The 11,374-nt window shown below is 34.5% G+C and overlaps 1 pseudogene; it reads right to left on the reverse strand.

The window, feature by feature from the left end:
• Positions 1-9,989: 9,989 nt before the first annotated feature.
• LOC140516805 (olfactory receptor 4P4-like) lies at positions 9,990-10,931 on the reverse strand (annotated as a pseudogene).
• Between the last annotated feature and the right edge of the window lie 443 nt (positions 10,932-11,374).

The raw sequence follows: 11,374 nt of genomic DNA on the forward strand, positions 1-11,374 counted from the left end.
AAGGTGTAGTTCAGATAAATATTATTCAATTTAATTATATATGAATTTCAATCTGTTCCCCACCCTTATACCCTCACATTGAATCTTGGTGAAGAATTGAGAATTTTTCATGAAACTGTGAGGATAAAACATTATTTTGAAGAGCCTAACACTATTTTGTAGCTGATAATAAATGAAAAAATTAATTGGATTACAATTCTTTTGAAATACTTTATTGATTTCTTGCTATATGTAAACACATATAGTGAACACTATATCTATTCACTATATGTGCTTGATAATGGAGATGTGAATGACCCCCCCCCCCCATTTTGCCACTTTATTCAAGGAGTTTACAAAGTAATATTGGTGATAAATAAATAAACATATTTATCTAATAAATATTAGAATGGTAGTCAAGGAAGGACACTGTTTTTCAAAAAGTTTAAGATAACGAGTGAGGTCTTAGAAGAGTACCATTCCACTCTTCATCCAGGAATAATAACAGGGTTTATTTGATTGTGGTCCATTGTTAGGTCGGGCCTGAATCCACTAACTAACTGGTCTTTTGTCCACTTCCTAATATTCTTACCATTTGGGATACTAATGCAATATAGTGAATATACCATTTAAAGATTATAGAAATAGATCCTTCTTGTTTTGTTTCCTGGTAAAGATCAGTCACCTCAAAATAAAGAACAAGGCCTCACAGAGTGGTACAATTATCTGTGGCCTTCCCAGAAGACTTTATCCCACATGCTTCTCTGTCACAAGGCTACATACTTATTCCACTTTTAACCATCTACATTCTGTTACACTAAAATAACATATTATTAAGGAGGATTGAGCAAAGATGAACATTCACAATGGTTGCATTGCCAATCTTGAGTAAGTACATTGCCTTCACACAGCCTACCATGAGTTGGGGAATTTTTTTAATTAAAAAATATTCAGCTAGTTCCCTTTCAGAATATATGGCAATAAATTTTGCCTTCCTTCATTCATAGGTATATTGTATTTCTATTACTTCTTGAGGGCAGTTATTGTATCAGTCATCGTAAAAGGCAGCAAAGCAATAAGAAATAACCAGGGAAATTTAATCCCAAAACAGTTTCTGGGAAAATTTTGTCAAGTCCCAGGAGTCTACTTGTTGTATATGAATAAGACCGGCTTCATCTTAAACAGTGTTAATGTTCACTGCATTAGGTAGGACTGTTGTTCATCGATTTCTTATCAAAATGGTGGTAGTGTAGAAGGAGATGTTGAAATTTCACCTTATCAAAATGAGAAGAAAAATACTAAACAAAGAAAATCACTCTTGCAGGGAATTTAGCAGTTTTAAAACCACAATACCAAGAGTGTTGTTTGACTGACTGTAGACAATTAGTTTATTTGGGAATTTTTTAGACAATATTGTTTTAATCCATAATCACTAGACCATCAACAATATTTCCGTGAAGGAATACTTGAAATCTATAAATGTGCCTGCAAGATTAGGAAGTGACACCTTAAAAGCGTTTTGCCTTTCATATGCAAAGAAGTTAGGGAGTAGAAAATAAAAACTGAGTGACCCAAAAGAATATGATTAGGAAGTGCTCCAAATTATCTAATGTAAGCTCTATAAATGAATTCTTTTCTTTGCAACTTTATTTCAATAGCATTTTTTGTTTTCTCTTTGATAATAAAATCCATGTAAATGGAAAGAGTACATGCAGTAATATATATAGGGAGTGAAGTCACAGGATAAAAAAAAAAATTATTCTCTAGATATTGGCAAGCCTAGAAACAGCACATGACAACAGATAGAGAATTGAACTTGGAGTCAGAAAGATTTGGCTTCAACTTCTTCTGACAATTCTAAGTTGTGGGACCATGGCCAAATCACTTTCTCTCTCTAAGACTCAATTTCCTTATCCGTACAATGTAGAAAGTTATCATTTGAAAATCTACCTCACAGTTTCATCACTGCTGAAATAAGATTATATTAGATGCTTCACAGACTTTATAGTGATACATAAATGACAGCTTTTACTGTAAGGAAACAAACCATATTACCTATTTCAGTGATTGCTATCTATGTCTGCTTTGAATTCCACATCACTTATGATTTAGCATTTATATCTAACGTTATCTGAGAAATGAAAGGGAAATAATGGTACCTATGTAAGAGAGCTGTTATGAAGATCACATGGCTGAATATTAAGTGAATACTCGTTGCAATTTAACATAGTATATAAATGTAAGCAGTCATTAGATAAAGATTAGCAGAATGGATTCCATGAATACAGGAAGACTTAGGTTCGTGTTCCACCAATGAATCATACTTTCTCTATGATACCAGATAAATCATTTAATGTCTTAGGAGTGCAAGAATTCTCTCAAACTATGTGTTATAAAGGAGTTTCCAAACTGAATTGCTACAGGGACAATCCTTACTTTGGAGTTTTATTTGTCAATAAAGTCATAGATCCAATCATCATCATTTTCATCGTCATCATCACCATCATCATCATCACTATTATTTCACAGATGAAGGAACTTGTTGAAGAGAAAAAAAAAAAACATTTGTCCTAAGTGTTCGCACACTCACGCATGCACACACATACCAGGAAATTCTCTCAAAAGTTCACCAATATTTCTAATTAGTAGTTTTCCTAATTTTCATAGTAGTAACCTTAAAAGTAATTGAAAACAGGAAGGACTTTAAACAAGGATGTAGAAGTGTTTTCTAAATTTTAATTTATGTTCTAATAAAGTAAATTCAGAAAACCACTCACAGAAACATAAGGAAAAGTTTGGATGAGAGATTAGGACTAACGACATAGATTTAGGAGACATCAGTGCAGATTTACTGGAAATAAGATAGAGTGATTTCCACGAGGATTTGAATGTGAAAGAAAAAAATATGGACACAAGTAGTGAATCTGAGAAATATGAGCAGTAAAGGAGTGAGAAGGTATGCCAAGAAAGGAAATGAAAATGTGTAACACTAACAAACATCCAAAACACTGTAAGAGAAGTCAGGAAATGATTATGAAATGTGGAGTTCAATGGGGTTCCAATGGAATCAACTCCGTGCTAAAAATGATTCCAGATAAAAATAATTCAAACTTTATATATCAGGTAATTATTATTTTAATTTAATTTAATTTAATAGACTGTTTTAATGTGTTATTTTTAAGTTCTACGGATCTTATATACTAGTTTATGTTATAGATGTAATAGGGTTAAGAATTCAGATACTCTCATAAGTAGATTATGTGGGATGATAAATCTACTTTCCACCTGCTAATGTTTAGTTTGCATTATTTATCCTCATTTCAAGTTCTAAGGAAATTAATTCTATTGGATTTAGGTATATTCTGCTATTTCATTACTAGGTGCCAAATTTTCAAGATCTCTTTAATTGGTCATACAATTACCTTTGAATTACCATACAAATTTATTAAATAACATTTAATAAACTGAAGAAACTTATTTAATCATAGTATATGACTCATCTCTTTTTAAATCAATCCCTCTAATTGAAATTATATTAAAATTTCACTAATAAATAAAATTTGTAGCTACTTTTATGAAAAAAGATAGATATCCCATTGAATAGTTTGATTCCAAAAAAACTAAAAGTATCCAAAATGAGAAATATCAACAATAAAAAAGGTTTCACGTATAAAATTGCATTTAAAAATGCCTTCTTCATGTTAATAGGTAGTGCAGTGGAATTGGCAGCACAAGTTCCAGAAATTCTTTGATTACAGAGATTCCTTTTATGTTTTATTTTAGATTTCAGTTTTTGTACACTGTTACAAAGCAAAAGCATGCATGAACAAAATGATTTCCTTAGTATCAATCAATCAACATTTATTAGGAAATTTGTATGTGCAAGCATTGTACTAAGCTCTGGGCATAGAAAAGAGACAAAAGATAGTCCCTGCTCTTGATGACCTTAAAAGCGAATGATCCAAAGTTACAGGGAGTATCTTTCTGTCATAATTCTTTGAAAAATAATATGTATTTTAACATAATTATAAGAAAATTGCAAACAATGTAGAAAATGCGAATATTTCCAGAAAGGCACAGAAAGTTGTAGTAATCCACAAGGAATAATTGCCATAGTCTTATACAACAAAAGACTCCTGATATACTGTGATAAACTATGAGTTTGCAGAACCCCCAAAAATCATTTACACTAATAAAGCTTCGGAGAACTTGTACAGCATGACCAATTTTATTTGTCATTTAAAATCCCTAAATAACATACTTTATTTACACAAAAACTTGTCGTTAACGTTGATGATGTTTATGAATGGACCATGGAATTTTAATCAGATTTTGAAAGAAAGGCGTGTGAGCGTGTGTGTGTGAGTGTATTCAACTACACATAGCTTCACTGTCTTTTAATATAACTTGAAGTTGTTCAAACTAATGAGATAATTTCTGAAATAAATTCCTGGACCATTTTTATTTTATTTTATAAATTTATTTTAAATTTTCAACATTCATTTCCACAAAATTTTGAGTTCCAAATTTTCTCTCCATCTTTCCCTCTTCCTCAAAAAGGCCATCCATGCATTCTGATTGCCCCTTTCACCAATGTGCCCTCCCTTCTAACACCCCTCCCTTTCCTTGTCCCTATCTTCTCTGTTCTCCTGTGGGGCAAGATAAATTTCTATACCCGATTACCTGTATTTCATTTTTACCTTATACGCAAAAATAATTCTCAACATTTGTTCCCAAGCCTTTGAGTTGTAGCTTCTCTACCTTCCTCCCTTCTTCCTCCCTCCCCACCCATCCCCACTGAAGAGGCAAACAATTCAATATAGGCTATATGTGTGTAGTTTTGCAAATGACTTTCATAATAGTCATGCTGTGTAAGACTAACTATATTTCCTTCCATCCTATCCTGCCCCCCATTTCTTCTGTTCTCTCTTTTGACCTTGTCCTTTCCCAAGAGTGTTGACTTTTAATTGCTCCCTCCTCCCGTTTCTCCTCCCTTCCATCTCCCTCCCCCCCGGCCCCCGCTTATCCCGTTCTCCCTCTATTTTCCTGTAGTGGAAGACAGATTTTCATACCAAATTGAGTGTGCATATTATTTGTTCTTGAGCCAAATGGGGTGAGAGCAAGTTTCACTTCTTCCCTGTCGCGTTCCCCCTTTCCCCCTCCATTGGAAAAGCTTTGTCTTGCCTCCCCTATGACAGGCAATTTGCCCCATTCCATTTCTCCCTTTCTCCTTTCAATATATTCCTCTCTTAACCCTTAATTTTATTTTTTTTTAGATACGATCCCTTCCTGTTCAAGTCTCCATGTGTTCTCTGTCTCTGTCTCTCTCTGTCTCTCTGTCTCTGTCTCTCTGTCTCTCTGTCTCTCTCTCTCTCTGTCTCTCTTTCTGTCTCTCTCTCTCTCTCTCTCTCTCTCTCTCCCTCTCTCTCTCTCTCTCTCTCTCTCTCTCTCTCTCTCTCTCTCTCTCTCTCTCTCTCTCTCTCCCTCCATATGTGTGTGTGTGTGTATAATCCTTCCAAGTACCAAGATACTGAGAAAAGTTTCAAGAGTTACAAATATTATCTTTCCATATAGGAATGTAAACAGTTCAACTTTAGTAAGTCCTTTGTGATTTCTCTTTCCTGACTACCTTTTCATGCTTCTCTTGATTCTTGTGTTTGAAAGTCAAATTTTCTTTTCAGCTCTGGTCTTTTCATCAAGAATACTAGAAAGTTCTCTATTTCATTGAATGACCAGTTTTGCCCTGAAATATTTTACTCAGTTTTGCTGGACAGGTGATTCTTTGTGTTAATTCTAGTTTCTTTGACTTCTGGAATATCCTATTCCAAGCCCTTTGATCCCTTAATGGAGAAGTTGTTAGATCTTGTGTTATCCTGATTGCATTTCTACTATACTTCAATTGTTTCTTTCTAGCGGCTTGCAATATTTTCTCCTTAACCTGGGTGCTCTGAAATTTGAGTACAATCTTACTAGGAGTTTCTATTTTTTGGTCTCTTTCAGGAGGTGATCTGTGGATTCTTTCAATATTTATTTTGCCCTCTGGTTCTAGAATATCAGGGCAGTTGTCCTTGATAATTTCATGAAAGGTAATATCTAGTCTCTATTTTCTGATCACAGTTTTCAGGTAATCCCATAATTTTTAAATTGTCTCTTCTGGATCTATTTTCAAGATTAGTTGTTTTTCCAATCAGATATTTCTCATTGTCTTCTATTTTTTTTCTTTCCTTTACTTTTGTTTTATAATTTCTTTGTTTCTCATAAAGTCATTAGCTTCCATCTGTTCCATTTTACATTTTAAAGAACTGAACCTCCTTTTCCATTTGGCTAACTGCTTTTTAAAGCATTCTTCTCCTCATTGGGTTTTTGGCCCTCTTTTAGCAATTTTCTTCAGCATTTTTCTGGGTCTCCTTCAGCAAGCTGTTGACTCTCTTTTCATACTTTTCTTGCATCGCTCTCATTTCTCTTCCCACATTTTCCTCCACCTCTCTTACTTGATTTTCAAAATCCTTTTTGAGGTCTCCCATGACCTGGGACCATTACGTATTTATTTTTGAGGTTTTGGATGCAGAAGCCTTGACTGTTATGCCTTCCCCAGATGGTAAACATTGTTCTTCCTCATGTGAAAGGATGGGGGAAAATACCTGTTCACCAAGAAAATAACCTTCTGTAGTCTTATTTTTTCCTTTTTTCGGGCACTTTCCCAATCAGTTATAGGACTTTTGGGTCCTTTGTCAAGAGTAGGGTATACTCTAGGGACCTGTAAGATCTCAGTTCCTCCAAGATGGCACAATCAAGAGAGAAAAGTTTACTCCCTGGCCAGGCTGGCAGCTGAGATTTAGATCAGCGGCTCAGTTCCCCCAGGGACTTTAAGCTGAATACTCCAACAATGGAGACTGGCTGCTGCCTTCAGTGGCCAGCAACTGCCACCACAGCCGCCACTGCCTTCTGTTGCTGTAGCCACTGCCACCAGAGGCCAGGGTAGGGGAGGAATCTGCTCCCTTGTCACGGAGGTGACAAAGCCCTCTCACTGACCCTTTGAAATGTCTTTGTTACCTGTAGGTTGAGGGATCTGCTAACATTTACTGCTGCTGGGGATTCCTCCCTTGAGGCCTCTTCCAACCCTTCTCATCCATATGCTGTGTGGCCAAGGGTAGCCTGTGGTCAACTCTGCTGCCTGAGCTACAAACCTTTCCCTTCAAGCTTCCAGCCCACCATGGGCTGGAAATCTCCTCCACTCAGCCGTTCTGTGGCTTCTGCTGCTCTAGAATTTGTTGAGTCTTTCTTTACAAGTGGGGGAAAAGCTAGAGTATGTGTGTCTTCCTTCATCGTCTTGGCTCCCTTCCACCTGGACTGTTTTTAAAAGAAGTATTTTATCCATTATTTGGTGTGACTGGTAAATATTTTTAACCACATGAATTAGATATATTTCAAAGCAAGGACCAGAACTCAGTCTTAAGAATGATGAAGAAAAAGTATATAACTGTGCTAACCTGCTGTTATGGAAGCTAAAAACGTGCCAAAATGCTTACAAAATTTCAAATGCCAGGAAGAAATTTACCACGCTGGAGAGGGAATAGAATCTCTTCTGTCAAATACTTTAAAAAAAGGGAAATTTAGGAACAACAAGAAACTTCAAATTCCTTGAAAAAAAATTGTCTAATTTTTGATGGCAATAAAGTTGATTCATAAATTTAGAACTGCTTTCTTTTTTACATAAACTATTTTTAATAAAAAAAATAAAAGAATTCCTTTATCTTTGGACCAAAATGAACAAAGAAAAAATACACTTTAACTGTTTAATTTAAAAAGCTTTGAGGAAATACGTTGTTCCTAGAAAGAAACGATTCTGCACCTTGTAAATCAAGGTTATGAAAGCTTCAAATCGCTATCTCTCTCTCTCTCTTTCTCTCTGTCTCTCTCTGTCTCTCTGTCTTTCCTTGTCTCATGTTGTGTGTGTATATATAAATAAAAAGATATATGTATATATATAAGTGTGTGTGTATACACATATAAGCATACATATATACATATACATACATATATTTCATATTCATTTATATATTCCTGAATTTTGAATTTCAATATTTGAATCAAGAAAATTAAAGCAAATCTACTTAGAGGTCTGAAAAGATATTCTAGTTTCCTGATCAAACATGGTGCCATAGGTTTGAATTCTATTCCTGAATAGTCAACAGAAACCTTCACACTGACATTCCTTGAAAAAATAAAATTTAGCTTTAATTTGTGTGTATTTAAATATGATAAAACACATATTATTTCACCATATAAAATATTTTGTTAAATATTTCAATATGATTTTTAAATATATTGTATTTTATTTAATGCCTGGTAAATCCTTACTCTGAATAGTTCACAGGGTTTAATGAGCTGTTGGTAAAAGACAATGATGGAATCAAAAGAGGTAAAAACCCCTGCAATATCATCTTAGACCTAAAACAGTAATGTACTCATACGATTATCTAGTCCAAGCCTGTTATTTACCATATGCAGTACATGAGGTCCAGAGAAGTTGAAATCATAGTGGTATTAACAATCAGAGACTAGATTCAAACACGTTACATGGTTTCAAGCTCAGTACTACATGTACAGCAAAAACTGACTTACAGAGCCCTTGGGGGATTTCAGAATCCATGACTGAGGATTCTGAAAAATAATGTTGGATCCGTTTTGATTTCAGTAAAAATTAGCTTTCAACAAACCTTCTGTGATTGCTTCACTTATTCTCACAGAAATTTGAGTTGTTTTTGCTCTTCAGTCATTTTTCAATAATGCCAGATTTTTGTGTGTCATCCCACTTTCGTTTTTCTTGTCAAAGATACAGGACTGCTGTCCATTTCCTCCTCCAGCTTATTTTATGGATAAGTAAAATGAGACAAACAGGATGAAGTGTCTTACTGAGAGTCACACAGCTAATAAGTGTCTGAGTCAGTTCTTTCGCACTTCAGGCCCATCACTCTATTCCTCCACCTGACTGTCCTCATCTTCTCTTATGATGTAGACAGATCTTTTTAGAAAGTCAGCTTTCGGATAACTCTCTCCTTCACTGACAATTTCACATTAATCTCCTGAGAACCTCAAGATGTTTCGGAATGGCAAGTATTTGAAAATCAAGTGCCAGATTCAGCCTAGAACATAAAGCATCCACAGGAAAGATTAATAAAAGCAAAAAATATTTCATCACATTATTGTACCAATTATTTTTTCTTTCTTTCTTTCTTCCTTTCTTTCTATCTGTCTGTCTGTCTGTCTGCCTGTCGATCTGTTCATTTATCCATCTGTCCGTCCATCCTTCTATCTATCTAGCTATTTCTATCTATCTATCTGTCTATCTATCTATCTATCTATCTATCTATCTATCTATCTATCTATCTATCTATCTATGGGTGTAAAGAGTTCATGGTAAAGTTTTGAACTTATTAAACCACAAAATAATTGGGAAAAAATGACTTTCTTGCTTTGAGTCTAGGGGTATGTAAAGCACCTTTAGTCAGGAGGTGACTTGGAAGAAATATGAATCACTTCAGGAGATTACACATAAACACATACCCATAAATATATGTGTATATAGAGATTATGTAAATGTATTACGTGCAATCGTATTCTTAATTTTCCTTTTAATGGAAGATATATATATGTATATATATACATATATGTAAATATATGTATATAGCTGTTTATGCAAACACACATATGTCTTATTGAAGGTGATATACAAAGTCTCATATTATGAGCAAGAAAATTGGGATGTAATAAATACTTCAAAAACGTATGACTTGAGAGATTAAAAAAATACAGAATAAAACTTTGACATTCATAATTAACTTCCCTCACTAGCTAAAGTATTTGTCTTTTCAAGATTACACTCATGAATATCACCCTGCCTATACTCCAGTACTGAAGTATGGCCTTTCCTAGACTCGTTTCATACTAAAATTGCATTTGAATGTCAAACCTTTTCCTTCCTTCCATGAAGTATCACAATAGACAAATTAATGCAATTCATCTAGATCATTTTCCCAAATAACTTTTGACACCACACCTTTCTCATGGCATTTTTCATCTCAGTATTTCTCAGAGTATAGATTATGGGGTTAAATATTGGAGCAATGATGATATAAAATAGAGCAAACACTTTATCCTCTGGATAGGTGGTGGGAGGTCGAAGGTGGGAATAAATTGCAGGTACACAAAACAAGACAACCACTGTGAAATGAGACCCACAGGTGGAAAGAGCTTTCTGCCATCCTTTGGCTGAATGTGTGTGTATGGTCCATAATATAATGGTATAAGAAAGGAACAAGATCACAAAAATTACCAAGAGAATTATTCCTGAATTGATAACAACAAGAAGATCAGCGGTGTAAGTATTTGTGCAGGCAGTTTTCTGTAAGGGGAAGATGTCACAGAAATAGTGATCAATTTCATTGGGGTCACAGAAGGGTAACTTGAGGATCATGGACAACTGAGAGAAGGAATGAGCAGCTCCACCAGCCCAAGCCACTAAAACGAGAAGGTTGCATTTCTCTCTGCTCATAATGATCATGTAGTAGAGAGGTTTACAGATGGCAACATAACGGTCAAAGGTCATTGGTCAGGATGAAAATCTCTATACTGCCAAAAAAGTGGACACTGAAGATTTGAAACATACAAAAATTATAGGAGATGATTTTTCTCTCAGTTAAAAAATCCCCAATTAGCTTTGGTGTAACACTGGAAGTATAGTAGATGTCCATAGAAGACAAATGACTGAGGAAATAGTACATTGGTTGGTGGAAAAGATGACTGCAAGAGATAGAGAGGAAGATTATGAGATTCCCTATGAGTAGACTGATGTAATAGAATAAGAAGAAGATAAAACAAAATATCAGTATGTTCTGGTCATAGGAAAGTCCATAGAGAATGAAATCTGTGATGTTGCCCTGAGTTTTCATTTTTGTTTTGGTACTTTATATACAGGATTCTGTTCTGTATCTGAAATTGGAAGAAATATATTTTAATGAATGCATATTCATGTAAAATATCTTTCATTTATTACTGTTAGGATAATTTTCATTATTTTTGTTAAAATCAATATATCAGGAATGTCTAGAGGTGCTGAACTCAATTAAGAATACAATCTAAGATCATGCTAACAGGATGAATAGACTTAATAGTTGGTACCTACCCTGGAGAAGAGAACTTTGTCATGCTATGAAAACTGCTTATAGACATATATATGAAAAATGCTTGTAGACATAATGCACATATGTATATTGAGAGAGTTTAACTCAAGCAAAATGAATAATTTTTTTCTAAAATTACATCTGTCCAAAAGTAAAGCTGTGTGTCTATTAACATAAGTGATTCACCCTAATAGTAAGCTTTCTGATAAATG

Source organism: Notamacropus eugenii, chromosome Y, assembly GCF_028372415.1.
Source record: "Notamacropus eugenii isolate mMacEug1 chromosome Y, mMacEug1.pri_v2, whole genome shotgun sequence".
Taxonomy (NCBI): domain Eukaryota; kingdom Metazoa; phylum Chordata; class Mammalia; order Diprotodontia; family Macropodidae; genus Notamacropus; species Notamacropus eugenii.